At 40.5% G+C, this 22,567-nt stretch overlaps 1 protein-coding gene across 4 annotated transcripts in view; it reads left to right on the top strand.

Moving 5' to 3' along the window:
• trmt9b (tRNA methyltransferase 9B) overlaps positions 1-22,567 on the top strand; it is a 53,427-nt gene that overhangs the window by 10,173 nt on the left and 20,687 nt on the right. The window contains exon 2 of one of the 4 annotated variants that reach the window (XM_063054316.1): positions 6,725-6,824. The exons of 2 other annotated variants lie outside the window; for them this stretch is intronic. The gene's annotated coding sequence lies outside the window, so the exon portion shown is untranslated. Of the gene's footprint in view, positions 1-6,724; positions 6,825-9,501; positions 9,597-22,567 lie in introns of those variants that run through there. One more of the 4 variants, XM_063054318.1, reaches the window with a different exon arrangement.

The following is a 22,567-nucleotide window of genomic DNA, read 5'->3' as shown; positions in this document are numbered from 1 at the left end:
TCTATGAACCACTTTAAATTGAATTAGGGAATGTTTAGCACAAATAGAGGAAGTATTAACTAATTGTAAAATCTGCCCCCAATCATCCACAGAAATGGTAAGCCCCAATTCCTGTTCCCAATCTACCCTAATCTTATCAAATGGAGCTTTCCTAAGTTTCATAATAATATTATAAATCATAGCCGATGCACCTTTCTGACATGGATTGAGGTTAATTATCGAATCTAAAATATATGTAGGAGGAAGCATTGGAAAGGAAGAAAGTATAGTACTTAGGAAATTTCTAACTTGTAAATATCTAAAAAAATGTATTCTTGATAAATTATATTTATTAGATAATTGTTCAAAAGACATAAGGGAACCATCTAAAAATAAATCCAAAAACCGTAAAATACCCTTAGTCTTCCAAGTTTGAAAAGCGCGATCCGTAAAAGAGGGAGGAAAAAATATGTTACCTAAAATAGGAATCGCTAACCCGAATTGATTAAGATCAAAAAATTTTCTGAATTGAAACCAAATGCGCAAAGCATATTTAACTATCGGGTTAGAGACCTGCTTAAGGCGTTTCGAATCAAAAGGGAGAGAGGAGCCTAAAATAGAGCCAAGTGTATAACCCTGAACAGATTGTAGTTCCAATGCTACCCATTTAGGAATAGATAGTATATCCTGGTCCAGTAACCAGAATATCATATGTCGAATATTAATAGCCCAATAATAGAATCTAAAGTTAGGTAATGCTAAACCTCCATCTCTCTTAGCTTTCTGTAAATGTATTTTACCCAGTCTCAGATTCTTATTCTGCCAAATAAATGAAGAAATTTTAGAGTCAACTTTATCAAAGAAAGATTTTGGAACAAAAATTGGTAATGCCTGAAACACATATAAAAATTTTGGCAAAAAAAAATCTTAACTGCATTAATACGACCAATCAAAGTTAAATATAAGGGAAACCATTTAGATGAAAGTTGAGTAATATGGTCTATTAATGGTAAAAAGTTAATCTTAAATAAATCTTTATATTTACAAGTAATTTTAATCCCAAGATAAGAAAAATAATTATCAATCAATTTAAATGGAAATTTATAATATAAGGGAAGATGTTTATTAATCGGAAAGAGTTCACTCTTACTAAGATTTAATTTATAACCTGAAAAAAAACCAAATTGTGCTAATAACTCTAAAACAGCAGGAATGGATTTCTCAGGATTAGAAATATATAAAAGTAAATCATCAGCATAGAGTGATAATTTATGGGACTTTAATCCCCGAGTTATCCCAGTAATATTTGAAGATTCTCTGAAGCTGTTCTTTCAATGCATATTTATCCCTCAATATTTGTTGCCTTGCGCATAACTCAGCTGAATTAGCCTCCATTCTAATGCATGCCTGGGAGATGTCACGTAGGACGCTCTGCTAACAATAGAACCTGCTGCACACATGTTAGACGCAGTCTTAAGGGTGTACATCATTCTGAAAATCAGCAGCCTTATATGTAGTTAAAGCATGCCCCGTAGTTTTATAACTATTTTCATATCCTCCAGCAATTTGACCAGGGTTTCTCAATCTGGGGTTCCGCGAGAGATCGGGATTAATATAAAAAAGAAAAGATTTTTGGACACACGATGCTAGTGCCTGCAGTGTTGGGCAGTGACCGAGCAGATCAGTTTGCAGTCTTGTTAGAGGTCTCTCTGACCAGTGTAGCAGTGCGCTATAGGACCATAATTATTCGGTTGAGTCCATTCTCAGTTTTTGACACAGATAGGAAGGCCGTTGATAATTGGTGATTGCTGTATTGCATGGAGGGGAGGGTGGTAGTCTGATGAGTGTGAAGTGTGTTTTCAGAGGATTGAATGGATTTGCCCATTTTTATTAACCCCTGTCTGTGTGTTACAGACATGTCTGACAGTCGGATGTGGCAATTTTTGATTTATCATCTTCTGAGTCATTTCACTGCACTAGTTCAACAATGGACTCAAAAAAAAAAAAGTTCATTTATCAATGAACTTTACATGGACTGGTGACCCAAGTTGTTCTATTCCATTGTGCCTGGTCTGTAGCAAACAACTTAAAAATGCAGCAATAGCTCCAGCAAAATTGAAAAGACACTTAACTACAAATCACAGCCAAAGGACGCATAAAAGTGCTGATTATTGGAATCTCAAAACAGAGGAAAGCTTTTGTTAATATAGTCACAGACAGTAAAAAGGTCCAGGAAGCAAGTTATTTAGTAGTAGAACTTATTACCCAGAAAAGATAAAGTCATAGAGTTGGTGAGAACCTAATAATGCCAGCATGTAAAAATATAGTGGGTAAAATACTAGGACAAGATTCAGTATGAGAAGTTGAAAAGGTTTCACTTTTGATGACGATGGCTGGTTCTTCACTTGCAAAGAACGGAGGGGAAGTCGAGTCCTCGGGCAATGGCACGATTGTTGGTGACTGTAGAGTCCAATTCCAATTCTGGATCTGCAGACTCTGGAGCAGTGGGGACATGGGAACAGCTGGGATGTGAGCGCTTGGGTAGTAGGACCCTTCCTGCGTCTTCTTTTCTCTCCAGTAGTTGTTCTTCTGGATTCTTCAAAATTCTTGGCTGCATGTGGATCAGTGTTCTTCAGCAGTCTCTGTCACAAGCCAGCTGCTGGCATTCTTGACCTCAATATTTGCTTAAGCTGGTCTTTGTACCTCTTGCGTGGGGTACCATGATCTCCCTTGCCTTGAGAGTTCTCCATAGAGTACTGCTTTCGGTAACCTGGAGCTGTCCATGCGAGACACGTGGCCTGGTGTCAGCAGCAAAGTGTGTTCAAAACTTGGAAGTTGAGCTTTCTCTAGGACTTCATTGTTGGAGACACAATCCTGCCAGCTGATACCCATGATGGTGCGGAGGCAGCGCTGATGGAAGCACTTGAGCAATCAGATTTGCTTGCAGTATAAGACCTAGACTTCGGAGCCGTACAGCAGTGGCATGATGACGGCAGCCCTGTACACCTGGATTGTTGTGGACAGATGCAGCTGCTGGTTCTTCCACACATGTTTCTGGAGATGCCTGAGGCACTGGCGAGTCAATTGTCAACGTCCCTTACTACCACAGTGTCATTAGGGATGAAGATGCCTGGACAGGTGAACTGCTCAACTGTGGTGAGAGGGTGGTCACTAGTGGTGATCGAGGGTGGTTAATAAATGCCACGAGGGGGGCTTCTGATGGAGGCTCATTGTTTTCTTCAGACTGACTGTTAACCCGAAAGCCCTTTCAGCCTTGGAAAACTGTGACCGCAGCCTGCAGTGCGTCCTGTGTGCATGAGAGGAGCACAGTTTTTTTAGCGTGTCGCACCAGACAGTCAGCCATTCTTGTTTGGCGAGTGGTGTCAGGATTAGTCTCCTTTTGGATTAACCAGGTCACAATATGAACGTTCCTGACTCGACCCTTGTTTCTTTATGAGGCCGAGTGACTAGCTCGACACTCAACCCAGCACGGATGGAAAGCGTGCTCGGGGGGGTGGCCCAACTTGGATTCGAACTCGGGAGCCTTCCCTCTGGAGTCCGGCACTGATGCCATTGTGCCACCAGCCGGCCAGGAGCACAGTCATCTGCATTTAGTAACTTGAAAATGGGCTCTTGCATTGTTTTTGTTCGGGTGAGAAGGCTGCCACTCTCAAATAGTATGATAATTCGACATATTGATGACATGTCACAGGATGCTGAAGAGGTTTTGTGAAATAAACTGAAAAACAACTGCTTCTCTATTCAGGTTAATGAGTCAACAGATTTCACCAATAAATGTCATAAGTGACAGAAATTCAAGAAACTTTTTGTTGCAAAGAGCTGCCTGAAACAAGCAAAGGGCAAGATAATATTTAGTGTTTTGTCTTCATGTCTGGAAACAAAAGGTCCGTCTTTGAGGAACTGTGTTGGCATCCCTTTTGATGGTGCCCCATTAATGGTTGGCTCCATGAGAGGTTTTGTTTTATCTTCAGGTGCTGATGTTAAAAACTCAAGGAGATGAAATGAAAGTAGTCCTGGATAATACTACAAAAATGATTAACTTTATTAAACAAAGACCAGTTCACTCAAGAATGTTTTAAAAAAAACTGTGTGAAAGCCTGGACAAAGAGCACACCAGTCTTCTGCTACATACAGAAATCCAGTGCCTTAACAGAGGAGGAGTTGTCAACAGGGTGTTTAAGCTGAAAGTTGAATTGCAGGAATACTTTCAAGACAATAGTAGGTCAAATTTTGCTGAGTGCTTTGAAGACGAAGAATGACTGCAGAAACTCACCTACTTAGCAGACACGTTGCATCATGTGAACCAGTTGATGTTTCTACAAGGCCCTGGAGATAATGTTTTGATTTCAAGTGACAAAATTCTTGGATTTAAAAGGAAACAGAATCTTTGGAAAAAAAATTATGTTGCAAAAGAAAATCTTGGAATGTTTCCACTGCTGCTTGGGCTTGAGAGTGAGGAAGAATCAGAAAGTCTTTCTTGAGTCGTAGTGAAAACCACTTGGAAGAACTGCAGAACAAAACAGAACAGTATTTTCCCTCCTTTTCAGCAGTGTATGACTGGGTGATTAAACCCTTTTTTTGAATCTTCTGCTCACCTGGAGAACGTCTCTTTGAGAAAAAAGGAAGAACTTTGTGAGGTACAGTCTGATCATGCACTTAAGATGATATTTACTGACCTGTCCATGGACAAGTTCTGGATTTCTGTGAAAGGACAGTATCCTGCCATTCATAAGAAAACAAAGAATATTTTGCTGCGGTTTTCAACTTGCATGCTTGAGCAAGCTTTTTCTTGTTTAACAAGCATAAAGGCAAGAATAGAAATTCTCACTTCAGTTGAAGGTGAAATTCATGTGTGCTTATCTCATTTTTGACTCAGAATTGACAGCACAGGTTTCATATGCTAGGCCGACATTTGAGCCTTAGTAAGAAAATGTTTTTTCAAAGCCTTGTATAAAATTGTGTCTTGGGCTATATTTTTATTCATTTTGCTTTGGTTTATGGTTTTTAGTAATTTTACTGTTTGACATTGTCAATAAATTTTCATGTTTAAATAGCATGAATTAAAATCAATTTACAACCTTTATTTAAATTAAATCTACTGAGCCTACCTTTATATATAAAAAAAATTAAATCCCATTTTGACTTGAGCCAATTCCTGGACAGAAATTTATTATGTTTTCTTTATGAATTTTTAAAAATTTTTGAAAGGGAAAGAAAGATTAATTTAAAGGAAGAAGCTAAGCTTAACTACCTTTGAGAAAGATTGGCTAAAAATTCATTCTCTACTCAAAAGAGCATTGGCGATTATTTTCTGATTATTGTATCTACAACTTAATGATCACACTAACATACTATGATCTGTAGATATAATTTTTATGGAGGGGTTCCCTGACATCTGAAAATTATTTCAAGGGTTCCTTCAAGGCAAAAAAGATGAGAAAAGCTGAATTTGACCTTCAACATTGCATGTTTGTTTCAACCATTGCTCTGCTGGGACTGTATTAATAAGTATCTGAATACTCACAAAGATTTTAGTTTGTTTATCTTGCTCAAAGATGGGCTTTAAAGATAACAGCAAGTTATGTTCCCTAGCAGCATCTTCACAAAGATTTTACTAAATCGTCCAAATGAGACTGCACTTGCGAAACATCTTGTTGCTCCTCTGGTACCAGGAAACTTCTAATTAATGGTATTACATCATTAATCTTCTTAACAGTTTTATTATAGTCCTTCTGAACACTGCCAATTCTAGTCACCAAAGCTTTCCCAGTACGTTTAATTTCTCTTTTAGTCCTGACTTCAATGTCACCACTTCCAGCTTGATTCATGTTGTTTTCTAAGGGCACAAACCACACTATGGAGCTCACAGGCAGCAATGATCATTCCAAACTGTGTTCCAGCCCCAAACTCAGTATGAATCAACTAAAGGTCGTTACTTGCCACAAGCTGTTCTTGGCTGCAGTGCTTCTAATTTTGCAGACACATCTGAATGCTGATGTTTGTCTGGTTTAACTATCAAAATCTTTTGTTGACAGAATGTAACAGCCAATTCTAACAAACCAATTGCTGCTGCTGGCGACCTAACGTAGGTTGTTATCCCTGAATGACGTGCTCTTCAATCAATCTAGTAATGATCCACAAAGTCAAAGAAATGTATTCGATCCTTTATTAGCAAATTGCAAAACAGACAATTTTGAAGCAATGCAATTTATAAAACTAAGACTAGTGATATTAAACATACTTAAGTGGGCCTAATCGAAGTTGAGTTAAGTGATTTCAAATATAATTAAATGAAATTAAGTGTAATTAAGCAGTTGACAAAACATATGACATCTGTCAGTCCCCACACTAAATTAAACTGCTGAGAACAAAGCCGGAATAGGTAACTAAACCGTATGCTTTTACCACACCCTCATTCACATGCTAACTACCATAATAAACACGCAACACAGAATACAATGCAGGTAGAGAACAGATGCATGACTCCTACATTATTCATGCTAGTGTTAATTTTTAATAGTCAATAATGCTGATTTGCTTTCTTGAAAGTGAATATTGGCTTTAGTCTTGTAAATGGTGATCAGATGCTCAATTGTGAAACCCTCCACTTGCCAGCTCTCAGTTCTACACTTAATTGAAAATGCTAATGCAAAACTTTTTGTAACTGTGCTTGTTTTTTGATTGTAAATTATTCCCAAAACCCACTTGGTAACGCACATCAAAGTTGCTGGTGAACGCAGCAGGCCAGGCAGCATCTCTAGAAAGAGGTGCAGTCGACGTTTCGGGCCGAGACCCTTCGTCAGGACTAACTGAAGGAAGAGCTGGTAAGAGAATACACCACTTTTTGGTGTTGCTTTGATATATGCCCTGTTGCGGCTTTTCATTATTCCTGGTTTTGCCCATGGAAACCTGTAATTTGAAGCTATTTTTGATTTTGTTTCTCTGCGTTAAGTGCTTGGTAAAATTGACTATCCTATCCTTGCTTGTTTAAATTTACAACCCTGATCATTTCTATAATTGACCTCATTGTTAGGTGTGGATCCTCCTCCCCAATATTCTATTTGCCCTAAGAAGCCAGCTATTCACAACTTTCCTGGACTCTGAGTGTCCTTGTAGCCAAATGGCACAGTTAATAAGACCTTTGCTTTGTAATGTTGTCTCAGTACCATTGCGGGCTGCCCCTGGGTAATGAGCATGTTCTGTTTTTATATCCATAAGTCAATTTTATAAATGCATACAATAATTTTATAATATATAATTTTAAATTTAACAGCACTGGGGGAACTCATTTACATAATTTGAACTTTTTTTTTACCCAGGCATGGCCTGTGCTTGGAATCCAGGAATAAAAATCCTTAAGGCTCCCCCCCTCCCCCAAACCATCCACCCATCTCCTTTAAAACTTTGGATAAACTATCTGCTTTAACATAACATTTCCAGTTCAAGTGAGAAGGGCCTTCCCAAATTCCATGGGAGGCCATTTAGGGGATCTTGCTCTGTACCAGCTCCTTCAGTGCTTCCAAATGGATGTAAAAGATCTTGATGCCTTTCTGATGAAGATGAGGAGTGAAAAATTCCCTGGTGTTCCAGCAGTTTTTATCATAGATGAAGCAAATTTGAGGGATGAGCCGTGCTGGTGTGTTGCAAATTCAATGCAGTTGGAGTTTGAAATGAGTGATTTGGAGAGGAGGAGTCAAGGCAGAGGAGTTTCCATGCCCGTCCAACTATCTCAGATGTGAGGTTGGAATGCTCTAAGCGCCAAGCTGATTTGGAGAGGTTGAGAACGGCTTCAGGCTGGGCGGTGAAGTCTAGACCCAAAGCGAATCACTGGGCGACATGGTCTGAGCCTGGGGTGCTTCGCTGTGGCAGAACCTTGGTCCTAATGCGAGGTTCGATCCGCTAATTGGACAATTTAAATGCTGGCCCAGATAGACTAGAAAGGCAGGATGTCAGGACAGGAGACAAGAGTCGGGCTGATTTCGCTCACTGTCCTGTGATGGGACGGTGAGGCTGTGAGATTGCCCCGCTGCTGTGCTTCATGTCCGCGAGCTTCGCAGAGATTTGCCCCTCTAATATGATGAACTGACACTGGGGCGTTGGGCCTACACCAGGCTACTCCAGGGATTCGAATCTATGGATGCAATTTGGTTCGGAATGCTGTGCTCACTTTTATTGTTTGCATGATTTGTTTTTTTTTCCCCCTCTCTCTCTCTCTCTCTCTCTCTCTCTCAGTCCATTGGGTGTTGGTCTTTTCTTTAATTGGGTTCTTTCGAGTTTCTTGCTTTGTGGCTGCCTGTAAACAGACAAATTTCAAGGTTGTATAATTTATATATACTTTAATAATCAATGTACTTTGAATCATCAGTGACCCTTTGTATTATTTCAGTGTTGCTTGTGCCTGAAGTACCAATGCTCGACTCATCCAAACCAAGTCACACTTTCTAGAATCACTAAGCTTGACATATGAATTCTTCTCTTATTCCCATTAATAACTATTTGATATGTATGTAGAACAGAAACATAGAAAATAGGTGCAGGAGTAGGCCCTTCCACCGTTCGAGCCTGCACCGCCATTCAGTACGATCATGGCTGATCATCCAACTCAGAACCCTGTACCTGCCTTCTCTCCATACCCCCTGATCCCTTTTGCCACCAGGGCCATATCTAACTCTCTATTAAATATAGCCAATGAACTGGCCTCAACTGTTTCCTGTAGCAGAGAATTCCACAGATTCACCACTCTCTGTGTGAAGAAGTTTTTCCTCATCTTGGTCCTAAAAGGCTTCCCCTTTATCCTCAAACTGTGACCCCTCATTCTGGACTTCCCCAACATCGGGAACAATCTTCCTGCATCTAGCCTGTCCAATCCCTTTAGAATTTTATACGTTTCAATCAGATCCCCCCTCAATCTTCTAAATTCCAGAGAGTACAAGCCTAGTCGATCCAGTCTTTCATCATATGAAAGTCCTGCCATCCCAGGAACCAATCTGGTGAACCTTCTTTGTACTCCCTCTATGGCAAGAATGTCTTTCCTCAGATTAGCGGACCAAAACTGCACACAATACTCCAGGTGTGGTCTCACCAAGGCCTTGTAGAACTGCAGTAGTACCTCCCTGCTCCTGTACTGGAATCCTCTTGCTATGAATGCCAGCATACCATTCGCCTTTTTCACTGCCTGCATGTCCACTTTCAATGACTAGTGTACAATGACACCCAGGTCTCGTTGCACCTCCCCTTTTCCTAATTGGCCACCATTCAGATAATAATCTGTTTTCCTGTTCTTGCCACCAAAGTGGATAACCTCACATTTATCCACATTAAATGTGAATAGCAAGCATTTATTTACCATTTTCTTTTGGTTAAGCTTTTTTTAAAAGGAACATACGATTTAGAATAAGTGACAAGATTGCTTATAATTTTCACTTAATGTATCAAATATTAGTGCCAAATACTTTACGATATGAATTTCAGCTGTTTGCCCATTTTAAGGTTGGTCTGAGAATATATCCCTGGTTACAAGCAGAACCTAAATTTTAAATAGCGTATCTTCTAACTGAAGGACAACCTCTAACTTAAAAACAGCAGGTCAAAAAGAGGTACGTTTTTGTAAAGACCGTATACTTGCTATTTTATTAATAGCTGCTTGGCATAATTATCACAATTTGTCCAACATTTTTGTTCTATTGAATCAAAATATAATGATAGTTAATAGGGAATGGAAAAAACTATGATAAATGATTCTGGGTAAATGATAATGGATCTGTGTGGTAAGACTAATCTGCTGAACATAGCATATGCAAAATTTAAATTCAGTTGCTGATCTAAAAATTTGGAAGAAAACAATAGGACTAAATAATGATGGGGTTGTAATAAAATTCACATTTAGTTCACTAATGTGCATCAGAGGAGGAAATTCTCTTCTCATACCATCTGGTTGACATGTGACTCCAGATTCACCCCCTCTGGTTGACTTTTAAATACCCTCTGATCTAATCAGCTGCTCCCACTATACTCAAACAGAGAGAAAATAAAACCATATAGGCCATTTGGTATTGAATGCCGACAGGGAAAAGTCACTTTATTTCCAATCAAAATTGTGAAGTCTTGGTGTCTAAACTGGAAGAGCTGTCGCACAAGCAAGCAAGAACAATGTATTGTCGTATTCATAGAATCACAGCTTATAGATAATGTACCTGGCTGCTGTGGACGTTTCTGTCCCACCATCAGGACAAACCAAGTGAGGTGATGGTACATGGATGTACAGGTGTGAGGCAGTAGGCCTAGAGTCCTCAAACCCGATCTCAACCCGATGAAATCTCATGGTATCAGATCAAACATGGACAAGAAAACCACTTCATGACTGCCGCTCATCCTCCCTTGACGAGTGAACTCTGTTGAATATTTGGGGAAAAAAAAATATTGCAAGGAGATTTACAAGGATGTTGTCTGGATTGGAGAACATGCCTTATGAGAATAGGTTGAGTGAACTTGGCCTTTTCTTCTTGGAGTGACGGAGGATGAGAGGTGACCTGATAGAGGTGTATAAGATGATGAGAGGCATTGATTGTGTTGATGGCCAGAGGCTTTTTTCCAGGGTTGAAATGGCTAATACAGGGGGGCATATTTTTAAGGTGTTTGGAAGTAGGTACCGAGTGGATGTCTGGTTAAGTTTTTCGCACAGTGCTGGGTGCGTGGAATGCTCTACTGGCATTGGTGATGGGGGCGATACAATAGGGTCTTTGAAGAGCCTCGTAGATAGGTACATGGAGTTTCGAAAAATAGAGAGCCATGCAGTAGTGTAATTGTAGGCAGTTTCTAGAGTAGGTTACACGGTCAGCACAACATTGTGGGCCGAAGGGCTTGTAATGTGCTATAGATTTCTATGTTCTAGTAAGAGCACAGAATGTCCAGCACCAAGAGTGGCGTGAAGGTGCCACAACTGACCAAGGTAGGCAAGTCCTGATGGAGATAACTGCCAGACTGCATCTGAAAGCAGACACTGAGTGAACTGAGTTCAAAGTAAATTTATTATCATAGTTACATATATGTCACCATATACTAACTATTCTGAGATTCATTTTCTTGCTGGTATTCATGGTAGAACAATAGAAATACAGTAGAATCAATGAAAAACTGCACACACAGGTTGGTAAGTAATCAATCAATGAATGTGCAAAAGAAGACAAACTGTGCAAGTAAATAAACAATGCCAAGTTGTATGAGTCATGAAGTCTTTGAAATTAAGTCTTTAGATTGTAGAATCAGTTCTGCATTGAGGTGAGAACTTGTCCACGCTAGTTCAGCACTTTTTGTAAGCTTTTCTGTTTTTGAACATTAGTGTTTCTACACCGGGCTGTGATGCATCCAGTCCAGATACTTTCCACTGTACGTCTACATACGTTTGTACACGGAGAAGTACAGCAGAGAAACAGGCTCTTCGGCCCATCTGTTCTATGCTGAAACCATCTAAACTGCCTACTCCCAGCGACTTGCATCTAAAGTACTTTGTCAAAATTTTAGATGACATACTAAATCTGCACAAACTTCTAAGGAACTAGAGGCGCTGCCATAGTTTCTTTGTAATGGCAATTAATTGCTGGTTCCAGGGCATGCTCTCTGATATTTTGATGCCAAGGAGTTTAAAATTACTCCCCCTCTCTACCTCCGATCCCCTAATCAGTTGACCTCATCCTTTCTGATCAGTCGATGATCAGTGCATCTGTCAATGATAGCATTAATAGAAGTGACTACTGCATTATCCTTGTGGAAGCAAAGTCCCGTCTTCGCACCAAGGATATCCACCTTGTATTCAATGACACGTTTGTGATAAATAGGATAGACTTCAAACAGACAAGCGAGTAAAATGTTGTTCAATAAGTTGTCCATTTTGAGTTTGTTCTGTTGTTATTCATGAAACTAGAACCATTCATGCAGTGTGCCTGATTCAGACTGGTGAAGTGCCCTTTCTGCCGGGTAGACTACCGGAAAAAAAATCTGGAAGCTTGAAATATACGTACTGTGATTTGGAAGTTTTAAGATGAAATTCCACTGTGTATTGTACAAAAATGTCACACAGTCTAATAGAATTTTGGTCCCTACTCTTTAATAAAATAATACCAGGCCTCAATAATCATAAATGAAACAACTAGTCAAGATGAATAGGATTAGCTACAGGACGATTTAAATTTACTTGAGAGTCGGGCAGATGGATGGCAGATGAATTTCAATGTGGATAAACTCTTTCATAAAGGTTCCAGCAAAGGCACTTACTTAAATGGATAGCAAATATTGTGGATGAAATTGAAATTATTCTGAGCATAGTGTGGGGATCCTGACTGAAATAAAATAGATGCTTTTGCAACAATGCTTGTGGCAATAAATAAAGTGAACAAGATGTTTTTTGGATGCATTTTGGGATTGCTATTAAGATAAAACAGTAAATTAATCCTGTCACTTTATCAATCACACATTTCTGGTCACCATAAATACAACGCCTGTTTTTAGCAATTGAAAGAATACAGAAGGATGCATCCATAATAATGAAGGGGGTGAATCATGAAGAGCAAATATGTGAAGAGATATTCTCATTATAAAAATGATGGATGAGAGATGATTTGATTGTTATTAAGATTCTAACGGGACTACATAATGTAGACGGGGCTGAGTTGTTTCTCCTTGTCAGTGATAGATGGATTAATGGAGATTAATTTCTCCATTATTCTTGTAACTTGACTACCAGGGTAATGGAAGCTATTCTATCTGGACTCTACATCTATATTTCTTTTTGGAAGTTGCAATTTCTGTTCACAAATGCTGGACAAAAACCTCAAAGTTTTAAATGATACCCTTTCTAAAGTTGTAGCCAAATCTGAGATGGTGAAGGAGAAAGATGAATGATTCATACTAAATAGTGATAACTATGTAAATAAATTTTCATTTCTGTAAATTGATGCTTATGACTTAAATGACCTTGGTCCAGACCTACTAGTGGTTGCATCAGTAATTTCAATGGATCAACACCGATATAATAACATCAGGTTTCAGTCCGAGACTTTTAACAAATCAAGATTGATATTTAGTGCAGTTGTGAGGAATTTCTGTCTTTCTTAGCAGTGCCATCTTTCAAATGAGATGTCAAAATGAAATTACTCTTGAGGATATATAATATTGCTTTATATATTTGAGAGAAACAGGTGAGTTACAATTGTGTTTACAAATGTCTCGCCCTCTCGCCAACAACATTGTTGGAAAGAGAAAATATTTTGGTTTGTGACCCTCCGTTAGAATGCCACACACCACCCTGACCTGATAATGAGCTCTTCAGATAAGAATAATAAAGGCATGATGTATATTTTTAGGATCTTTCAACAAGCATACCACTGTCAGTTTTTCTCCATCTATAAACAGCCTAGGGTGTTGGAAGTGAGCCATGTTCTTGTAGTGTGGCACTATTCATCTTTTCATTTATTGACACTGAGTCAATATCCTAGATCTCTCATTTGCAGTAAATACGATCATCATGTATCTTGGGCGTAAACTCTTCTCGGGCTTCCAACTGCGTCCAGGTGTTGATTTTAACCGACCATTCAGGTTTCTGCTGCCCCACTTTGTTTAAAATCTTATTCCAGTTCTTAGCTAGAGTGAGACCTTCATTTTTGTTGAAATTCTTGTTCTCTAGTCTTAGTTCAATGGCTTCCTTCACCAGGTGGTCCCGAAAGCCATTGGCACGGCTCAGTAGATTTGTGCTGTCAAGGTCAATGCTGTGTCATTGCATCTGCAATGTTCTGCTACTGCAGAATTCTCTGGGTAACCCATTCAGATACACCTCCTATGATTCTAGATACACCAGTACATGCTGCTCGGTATTCACATGGAGCTGGACTATGATTTTAAAGTAGGTGGTAGAGCGGAAACCAGATTGGTTGAGGATTGACCAATCAGGAGGGATGGACGACAGGAGCTGAGTATATATACCAACAGTCTAGACATGCCCTGGCATCATCTCTGATGAAGATAGTGGAGTTTGTCATTAAAACATCGGTTAAAATCAATACCTGGACCTGACTGAAAGCCCCAGAAGAGTTTGTGCATCATATACACAAGGAAAGCACTAGAGCCTATTTTATTATATATCTTTTTAATGTGCATGGGGTTTAAAGAATCAAGGGATGGCACTGCATACCAGGTGCCAATAACATTTTTACGGAGACATCCTGGGCATGCCATCCCTGTTTTAGGCTCTTTAGGGATTGGGAATAAAAGTGAACATTGACATGGTTTGCTAGTTACCAAGCAGGAGACATTTGTGGGTACAAGTGAGCGTCTCCACCACCCTTGTTCCTCTCCATATCACATTCTGTCTGTAGCAATGTCTTCTTTATCTCCTGGATAAAATATTAAACCAAAACTGTCTCAATGATATGGATATTTATTGTATTAATGTAATATGCTCCTAATATATATGAGAAATATATGTATATCTCTCCATAACTCACAACATTTTAAAGCAATTAGTTTTAAAGTATTTGGAGATGTTTCTCAATGCAAATTTGAATATGTAAGTATTTCTTCTACCAGACTTTCTCTTGATAGGAAATGGTGGACATTTTATGTGTCTAATTGCTTTTATCAAATCTGTACTTACTGATAAGCTAAAAGAAATTTGTTTCTGTTGGACAAAGTTAGAATGAATCAATAGGTTACAGTGAATCAAATGCTCGTAATGCAAACTGTTTGCAAGTGCTACCTTAAGAGCAGGTGAGGTAAACTGAAATCTGTAATTCTATATAAAAGTTGCTTGAATTTCCAGCATCTGCAGAATTCCTGTTGTTATCTGTAATTCTAACTTGTTTTCTACCAGTTTAATTTCTCTGCACAAATCTAAGCAGTGAATGTTTTTTCTGATGCTGGAAAATCAGTGCTAAGTATGATCTAATGCATACTAATAAATTTTATAGCACCTGTTACTGACACAGCAGGATAAGACTCTTTCTGAATACAGGAGCTCCAGACCACAGTTATGCAGCTCTAAACCAGCTCTAACAAACTGGGATTGGCAATATACTAGAAGCCAATCTGCTCTTCAGCTGCTTTGAAGTAGAGGAGGAGACCTTACTGTCTTGTTTTGAGTATGAGATGTGCTAAGATTGATTAACATTTTCTTTGGTCAGTATTCACTTTTTTTTTAAGAGTTTGGGGAGGGGTAGAATAGATGGGTTTAGAGTCATTAATTCTCAGTGAAGGATCAAGGATGAACTTTACTTGCGGTATACACTTACATGTATTAGGAATTTGCAGTGGTGTTGGTCTGGACACGACATGCAACAAAACAATAACATTCAACAGTTTTAGAGAACAAAGAATAATACAAAAATAAAGAATTATATAAAAAAACTCAGGAAAAAAGGAGGATATAGAATAAAATGTGCATAAATAGCGTTATGTATTTTCAATGTAAACTGCGTTATAAAAAGTTGTTTAAATTGTCTATAAAGTTTCAAGTAAACTTATTATCAAAGTGCAGTGATGGGTAATAGTTGGGATGGGGGGGGGGCGGTGCATGTGGATTACCTAGAATGGGGGATCAGATTATCTTCCTGGGCGAGAAACGTTTAAGATGACCTGAAGGTTTAGGTCTGATAGTCCTATCATGCTTTTCAAAAGGGAGCTTTTGGAAAGGGCAGTCTGTAGGGTGGGTAATGTCTGCAATTATTTATTTTTCTGCCACCTTCTTTATCCTGGACACATACAAGTCGTGCAGAGCTGATAGTGCAGCCAATGACTTTTTCTGCTGACCTGACAGTTCGATGTAGTTTTCATATATCGTGAGTGGATACTGCACCACACCAGACAGTGGTGTCTGATGGGAGGATGCTCTCTATGATTGCAGTGTATAATTGCAACAGTATATTTTGGGGAAAATGGAAGCAGAATTCACAGTAGGAAAGTGGACAGGTTGCTTGGGTTTAGAATTTGTGTAGGGATGGGAACCAAAGTGCCAGAGCTGGTAGTGGAGTGGTTGTGGGGAAAGTTCTTGTTAAACCTACATACAAAGTTGGGAATCAGAAGGTTGAACATTGTGGAACTACTGTTTTGTGGTGTGTGTATTTCAGTGCAAGGAGTATTGTAGGAAAGGCGGACGAGCATGGATTAGCACGTCGAGTTATGACATTGTACCCATTAGTGAGACTTAGTTGCAGGAGGGACAGGACTGGCAGCTATACTGTTCCAGGGTTCTGTTGTTTTAGATGTGATAGAGTGGGGGGGGGGTGGCATTCTGTGTCATGGTAGTGCTCAGGCAGGACAGACTGGAAAGCTTGTCTGCTGAGGCTGTGCAGGTGGAATTGAGGAATAAGAAATGGAGAAATAAGAACCCCCTATTTAATCCTAGCCTAATCACAGAGCAATTTACAATGATCAATTAACCCACTTTGGATTCTGGGAGGATACCAGAGCAGCTGTAGGAAACCCACGCACTCACGAGAAGGAAGTACAGAAGAGCAGAGGGCAATGGAATTGAACTCTGAACCCCTCCAGCCTGAGTTGCAATAGCATCATGCTAAATACTACACCATTGTGGGCCCAAATATTATTTCTAGGTGAGGCAATACTTTACCTGCGAATCTGTTGGAGTTGTCTACTGTATTTAGTGCTTCCAGCGTGGCCTTCTCTAAATTGGTGAAACCTGATATAGTTTGGTGAACCGCTTTTTTGAGCAACTTTGCTCCAGCTGCAAAATGCAGGATTTCCCAGTGGCCAACCATTTTAAATCCAATCCCCATTCCCATTCGGACATGTTTATCCATGGCCTCCTCTACCGCTACGCCAAGGCCTCTCTAAGGTCGGAGGAACAACACCTCATATTCTGTCTGTGTATCTTCCAACCTGATGGCTTGAACATCGATTTCTACTTCTGATAATTTTCCACTCCCCCCTTTCCTTTTCTTCTTTTCCCCACTCTGCCCCCCCCTTACCTCTTCTCCTCATCTGTCTATTACCTCCCCTGTTGTCTCCCTTTTCCCTTTCTCCCATGGTCCACTCTCCTCTCCTATCAGATTCCTTCTTCTCCAGCCCTTTAACTTTTCCACCTATCACCTTCCTTCTTACTTCATCCCCCCTCCCCCACCCACCTGGCTTCACCTCTCACCTCCCCTTCCCCTCCCCCCACCTTCTAATTTTGACATCTCCCCCCTTCTGTTCCAATCTCGCTGAAGGGTCTTTGCCCAAAATGCTGACTGTTTATTCATTTCCATAGATTCTACCTGACCTGTTGAGTTCCTCCAGCATCTTGTGTGGGTTGCTTTGGATTTCCAAGATCTGAGGAATCTCTTGTTTATAAGAAATATTTAGTTGCTTTTATTCCATTTTGTGGAATTCCTACATTCTCCACAATCTCATGAACCAATTTCAAAATGTAACCAATATAGGCAAATTCTGCAACCAATTTGAAAATTATGAATTGTAATTCCATTTAACTTTGAATAGAGCCCAACTTCAAAAAGAAGTCAATATAACCAGCAAAGTGTGCCAATGAGCTGTTCGGTACTGCCAGCTGGAAGCCTGATCACTTGGAGAGATTGGCTGTCTTACAAGGGCATCATTGGCATTTGCTATCATGGGGAGTGGTAGAGGGGACACAACAACCATCTTATTAATGTGGGATCTGGAGAACACGCTGCTCTGCTGGTCCTTTTCAAAGGGAGGTAATTGTTGAGGCTGCCTGCGACAGATGACTCTGTCGTTAGCCTTGAGTAGCACTGCAATAATTTTACAACCTTGAAGTAACATGCACAAACACATACAGGCAATAACATTTAAACCTATTAATACATCAGTATTTATTTGTTTTATATTTGTTTGTCGAGGGCTCCACTGGTTTGTTTGTTTATTTGTGGTTACGTCTCGAGAAAACCGAGGCACTGCTTCAGGGTTGGTGTTATTCGTGAGAAACTGCATATGTGCTGTTTGCAGGAGGGACATGCCATGGACAACTGAGGGGTGGAGTAAAAGTACAAAATAGATTCAGTGTATCCCCCAATGTGGTTGGAGATGGGCCCTTTATGTGGTAGGTGCTTGTGAATAAAGTTGAGGAAGGAGTGACAATCAGTCGATCTGTGTAAATATTGTACATTGTATGTAGTGTGTTGGTCTTTTCTCACTGTTCGTATACATATTTTAACATTTTGGGACTTTGTGTGAAGAATTTGGAGCACTTAATTAAACAGCCGCACCTGCTATTGCAGCGGAGCCTTTTTTTCCCCAAGAGATCTAGAGCCCATACAGTGCCTCTACACCCTACTGTTACTTCTGGACCACTTTGTGAATCTGATTGAGGGTAGAGGTGGAGCATCATCATTGCTATTCACCCAATTATTTATTAAAACCGTAACATTTATTTTTAAGGGATTTGCCACCAGAAACAGCACATTGGTCATTTAGTAGAAGTTACCGTTGAAACACGTGCAGTGCCCAGGAGATGGCACCAAGGTAGCCCAAGCAACACACACAAAATGCTGGTGAACGCAGCAGGCCAGGCAGCATGTCTAGGAAGAGGTACAGTTGACGTTTCAGGCCGAGACCCTTCATCAGGACTAGCTGAAAGAAGAGATAGTAAGAGATTTGAAAGTGGGAGGGGAGGGAGAGATTCGAAATGATAGGAGAAGACAGGAGGGGGAGGGATGGAGCCAAGAGCTGGAAAGTTGATAGGCAAAAGAGATACAAGGCTGGAGAAGGGAGAGGGTCATGGGACGGGAGGCCTAGGGAGAAAGAAAGGGGGAGGGAAGCACCAGAGGAAGATGGAGAGCAGGCAAGGAGTTATTGTGAGAGGGACAGAGAGAAAAGAGAGGAAAAAAAGGAATAAATAAATTAGGGATGGGGTAAGAAGGGGAGGAGGGGCATTAATGGAAGTTAGAGAAGTCAATGTTCATGCCATCAGGTTGGAGGCTACCCAGACGGAATATAAGGTGTTGTTCCTTCAATCTGAGTGTGGCTTCATCTTGACATCTAGAGGAGGCCATGGATTGACATATCAGAATGGGAATGGGATGTGGAATTAAAATGTGTGGCCACTGGGAGATCCTGCTTCCTCTGGCGGACAGAGTATAGGTGTTCAGCAAAACGTCTGCGTCCCAGTCTGCGTCGGGTCTCGCCAATATATAGAAGGCCGCATCAGGAGCACCGGACGCAGTATATCACCCCAGCCGACTCACAGGTGAAGTGTCGCCTCACCTGGAAGGGCTGTCTGGGGCCCTGAATGGGGTGAGGGAGGAAGTGAAAGGGCATATGTAGCACTTGTTCCGCTGACGAGGATAAGTGCCAGGAGGGAGATCGGTGGGAAGGGATGGGGGGATGAATGGACAAGGGAGTCGCGTAGGGAGCGATCCCTGTGGAAAGCAGAAAGAGGGGTTAAGGGAAAGATGTGTTTGGTGGTGGGATCCAGTTGGAGGTGGCAGAAGTTAGGGAGATTTATGTGTTGGACCCAGAGGTTGGTGGGGTGGTAGATGAGGACAAGGTGAACCCTATCCCTAGTGGGTTGGTGGGAGGATGGGGTGAGAGCAGATGTGTGAAGTGGGAGAGATGCGTTTGAGGGCAGAGTTGATGATGGAGGAAGGGAAGCCCTTTTCTATTTAAAAAAAAAGGAAGACGTCTCCTTCGTCCTGGAATGAAAAGCCTCATCCTGAGAGCAGATGTGGCGGAGGCAGAGGAATTGCAAGAAGGGGATGGCGTTTTTGGAAGAGACAGGGTGGGAAGAGGAATAGTCCAGGTAGCTGTGAGATCCGTAGGCTTCTGGTAGACATCAGTAGGTAAGCTGTCTCTAGAGATAGAGACAGAAAGATCAAGAAAAGGGAGGAAGGTGTTAGAAATGGACCAGGTAAACTTGAGGGCAGGGTGAAAGTTGGAGGCAAAGTTAATGAAGTCAGCGAGCTCAGCATGCGTGCAGGAAGCAGCGCCAATGCAGTTATCGATGTAGCAAAGGAAAAGCGGGGGAAAGGTACCGGTATAGGCTTGGAACATGGATTGTTCCACCAAGTCAACAAAAAGGCAGGCATAACTGGGACCCATACGGGTGCCCATGGCTACACCTTTAGTTTAGAGTAAGTGGGAGGAGCCAAAGGAGAAATTATTAAGAGTAAGGACCAATTCCGCTAGACGGAGCAGAGTGGTGGCCTGCTGCGTTCCACCTGCATTTTGTGTGTGTTGCTTGAATTTCCAGCATCTGCAGATTTCCTGGTGTTTGCAGTAGTAAAATCCTCTCCTTTTATGTCTCATGAACATTTTAAAGCCTAACTGAGACAGTTTGTTTTACTGATTGTTGATAAATTGCTTGAACTTATTTTGAAGTGGGTAATATTGCTGTGCCTTAGTGCTTAACTACCTGTCTGTGCGGGTAGGGTCCATGGTGGCCATTGACCTCCTAGGTACGGTAGTGGATGAGTCTGGAATTCAAGGCCTGGATTTCCAGGTCATGACTTCAGCAACTCTGGTGTTCAGGGTTCTTATATACTTAACTATACTTACCTATGCTAAGAAAAATTGTGGTATATAGTCAAGTTTTTTGAAAAGAAGCATCCCATAAATCCATCAGCTACTCAGAAATCTGACTGCTAGAGTTTGTGATCATGTGGATTAAATGTAGTAAAGTCTCTGAATGATCAGGCTGTCAAATTGTAGCTCTGTTTGTTGCCAAATTAGTGAACATGTAGTAAAACTCCATCTCCCCCCACCAGTGATCACCCGTAGTGTCTATCAACTGCTGCCACATCGTCAGAATGTTGCTGATGAACAATCATAAAACTTGTTGGTTCAAATTCAAGAATCCAAGGCAGTTTCCATGATATCTTTGGTCAGCAGCTACACTCCATCCTTGCACATCTGAACAGACACATCAGCCAGCAACTTCAGAATGAGGAGTGTCCCTACCCCAAACCCTATGGCTGTCTACCTACCCCCTCCCCTTGCTCACACAAACATTCTACAATACCTGGCACCCCTCTCTAACCCTTGATACGACCAAACTTCAAAGATAGGATGGATGATACATCAAAGTAGTTCTCGATTTAAGGCAAGTAGCGTTTGATGTATCTGTACTTGGCACAATGGCAATAAAGTTGAATCTAATCTAATCTAATAAAGACATTGGCTGGATCAAAAGTGGCAGGGTGCAATATCTCTGAATCTCCAGTAACGAGATCAACAAACACAAGAGGGATAAATTTCTCATTGCCTGCATACTAATGTGTTCTGCACAACATTGCACTGCAGCAGGACGTACAGCGTGGAGAGTAGAGTGCCTCCTTCAGGTTACAAGAAAGTGGATTAAGGATTGTAGAAGAATGTGCTAGGAATGGCCTTGGGCATAACTCAAGGTGGGGTTACATGCTTTCTTTGCAGTTAAAACTATTGGCATAGCCGGGTACTGCCACAATCAGTTTGAAGCTCCTGCCGCAAGCAGTAGTAAGTAGACATTTAGGAATTAAATAAAATTAGATTTCATGAACATAATCATTTATGGTGGTTGAATGCAAAAGCCAAGAATGAAACATTTGCAAATATCTAAGAGTGGAATGGATAATCTGTGTCTGCATCCTTGGTCAATGTGCCCTGTGATGGTGCATTTCAGACTGAATGACCTTGATGACCAGTCTTGGGCCTCTTTCTATTGCACCTTATGTGATGGTTTAAAACCCATGAAAGATGAAAATATGAATTAAAATTATCAAGATAAAAATGTTGTAAGTCATTATTATGTGCATTTTCCACTTTCTCAGGACTTCAATTCTGCAAAAGTGATTTTTGTTTGCACTGTGGCTGGATGTTAAAATCTGTCACCTGAAAGCTGTGATAGTTCTGGTAGCCCATGTCAGGACATCCTGGTTCTCTCTGGGATGTCCTTCAGGAAGAGTTCATTATTAATTAAATGGTTACAGAATAGCATAACTTGTTGAAGCAAAGTTAAGATAGTTTAAATGAAAGGAAATAGTGTTTGACAAATGTATTGGTGATTATTGATTGCATATGTAACAAAGTAGATAAGGAAAAGTCACTATTTCGATTTGCAAAAGGCATACGATAAGATACTAAGTTTATAGTCACTGCATTAGATAAGCATTTGTGGTTAAGAGCAATATATTAGCATGGTTACAGAAGAATGAGTAGGGATTGATGGTTTTAAAGTTTGCAAATTGTAATTAATAGAGTTCCAAATTAGTCATAATTTACATTAATCATTAGCCTGAAAAAACAAAATATTGTTTCCTTGAATTGTAACAGTTCAGAAAGAGGCTATTCAATCTGTTGAGCTGATGCCAGCTCTCAGTAGTGCTATCATGTCAGTCTCACACCTTTGCTCCTCCTTCACAGCATAGCAAATTACTCCTCAACAGCCCATCCAGTTCCCCTTTGAAGGCCCTGATTGACTCCAACACTTCCGTGATGGAGTGTACAAAGAATTTCTACACAGCATTCCTTTTATGTTTTGCAAAAAAACTAAATCTACATATTCCCTAGTCCTTGACTTGTCTACTAATGGGAGCAACTTCCCTCTGTTTATATCTCTTCTTTATTGGTA

This window comes from Mobula hypostoma, chromosome 7 (assembly GCF_963921235.1).
Source record: "Mobula hypostoma chromosome 7, sMobHyp1.1, whole genome shotgun sequence".
Classification (NCBI taxonomy): Eukaryota; Metazoa; Chordata; class Chondrichthyes; order Myliobatiformes; family Myliobatidae; genus Mobula; species Mobula hypostoma.
Note: the sequence above shows the minus strand (reverse complement) of the source record. Positions and strands in the feature narration are given on the sequence as shown.